This window comes from Thrips palmi, unplaced genomic scaffold (assembly GCF_012932325.1).
Source record: "Thrips palmi isolate BJ-2018 unplaced genomic scaffold, TpBJ-2018v1 HiC_scaffold_19, whole genome shotgun sequence".
NCBI lineage: Eukaryota > Metazoa > Arthropoda > Insecta > Thysanoptera > Thripidae > Thrips > Thrips palmi.
This window is the reverse complement of record NW_023144628.1, coordinates 8846438-8848605: the sequence shown is the minus strand read 5'-3', so window position 1 is coordinate 8848605 and position 2168 is coordinate 8846438. Positions and strand designations below refer to the sequence as shown.

At 38.9% G+C, this 2168-nt stretch overlaps 1 long non-coding RNA gene across 1 annotated transcript; it reads right to left on the bottom strand.

The window, feature by feature from the left end:
* Positions 1–533: 533 nt before the first annotated feature.
* LOC117645947 lies at positions 534–2168 on the bottom strand. Its single transcript, XR_004587755.1, has 3 exons — positions 1163–2168; positions 895–1059; positions 534–813 (listed from the first exon to the last, which is right to left on the bottom strand). It is a non-coding gene; the product is annotated as an uncharacterized LOC117645947 (long non-coding RNA).

The window sequence follows — 2168 nt, the reverse complement described above, 5'->3', positions numbered from 1 at the left end:
TCTCTCCTCTCTCTCTCTCTCTCTCTTTACCCCTTCCATCGCCAGCCTGCTCCCAGGGGGCCAAGTATCCTCCACGCCACTTGTGTGCCTCTTTCTGCACCCGCATGGCGGCACACACACACATACACACACGCGGCACACACACACACACACACACACACACAGGCGCAATGGCCGTCCAAGGGAAGGGCTACCGCCGTCAGGTATGGCGGTAATCTTTACCGAGCCGGCCGGTCGTGCACTGTTAGAAAAAACCACGACAAATGGCACGACAAGCACTGGTCAATGTTTTAGCCGACATCATTGTGCCTCTTGTCGTACCCTATACGACAAGATGACAATTAAGTCGTACCAGAAAACCACAACAAATTGTGCAAATTATCGTGACTTTTTACAATGTGGCAAAATTTTCTCAAAATCACGATAAAGTTGTGATATTGTTGTGCTCCTACGACTTAGTTGTAAAGATTGTGTATCCACGATACTTTCATGATTCTTAGTACAACTGGATTTTCAAATAATGTAGTCAAAAGTCTATGAAATGCTTCAATTTAATTTTAGCCAATATATTTTTACAAGTAAAGGTGTTAGTTGATCTAAGTTGAAAAAATTCAAACAATTTTTTTTCAAGACACAATAAAAATCTAGCTGGACATCAGAACATTGATCACAACTTTTGGATCCACAAACAGCGAGGATGAAATTCAGACGTTGTCTTGCAGAGTTGACTTGACGAGTTTCTTCTTGTGTGTTGAGAACTTGGCATTGCATTGAATATACTCCTTGAGGTTACTGAACACATCAGTGCTCCACCTAGAAATTTTTAAAAATATAAAGTTGATGCAGAACTGCATTGCCATCACCATAATGCTCTTTGTAAAAACTTAAACCTACCTCATCATTGAATGTCTTGTGTTTCTGCTTACATCTGTTGTATGAACAATCTTTGTCTACAAATGCTAAATAGAGGTGGAAGCGCAGTTACTGTAATCCTTGTTCTTCAACACAGCAAACAGCTCAGCTTCACGTCATTTGTTGAAACTTCAAGTTGTGGCCATTCTAAACAAGATATTTAAAAACTAGTCATAGAAAAAATCATTAAGCAACAAGGATAGCAAATGTGAACAACAAATGTCCATCTTAACCTTATAACTGTACTCACGACACTACACAATAAACAACAGAAACGGTGCAAGGCAGAACTCAAAGGACGAAATATCAGTGTCAACCTCGACTCATTGATCTTTCATTTCATTCTATCCACCCAATGGATCATGTTGATAAAAAGCGCCACCAAACTCTCCGGAAATATTTTTAGGAACATTTCTTCTGTTGTCACAGCGTCTCACCGTGCCGAGTACGGCCTCTTTAATTTCTCATAGTCTCGTTTATATATTTTTCATCCTTGTTTCCATTATTGACACTCCACAGCAGACAAAACTTCTCCCTTGTTTACCTTGTATGAACAATCTTTGTCTACAAATGCTAAATAGAGGTGGAATTAATACCGACTGGTGTCATTGCGTCAGGGCAATAGAAAGCTACGGAAGTATGTTGTGAATTTCCTCCATTTTATGACTTGCCACCTCGTCATTCGAAATCTTTCTGACAAACAAATTGGTGACCATCAGCCTATTGTTGGTTGTTGTCTGAGTTCCCAGGTGCACAGTTAGCTTGTGATTTGGCATTGCTAGAAAACTTTTTTACTAGGGAATAATATCAGTTGGGTCTGGTAAAGATCTCTTGGTTAACTATGTAAAGACAAGTATAGCCCTGAGATTATAGTTATTCGGTACTTCTTACTTTGTTGTTATGAGACGGCACACGGAACATTGTTTGGTCGAGGTTAAAAGTGCTTGCTATTGCAAAACCCTAATTGATAACAAAAATTCATGAGTTATTTTAATTTTGACAATCTCTTATCATTTGATAACTCTAAGAATGATCATGAGGGCAAGTGTCTTATAGAAATAGAATTCATAGTTTAGCTCAATAACATCATCGGTAAATCCTCCAGCAATTAGTCTTTTTATTTTGTGCTGATATCATACGACAAGTGGAACAATATTGTATCGTCTTATTCAAGCACGACTGCACTTGTTATCAGAAATCACAATACATTTTGGCACGAAGCGTGGTTGTACCAGTGTCGTGCTTAATTTGTTGTG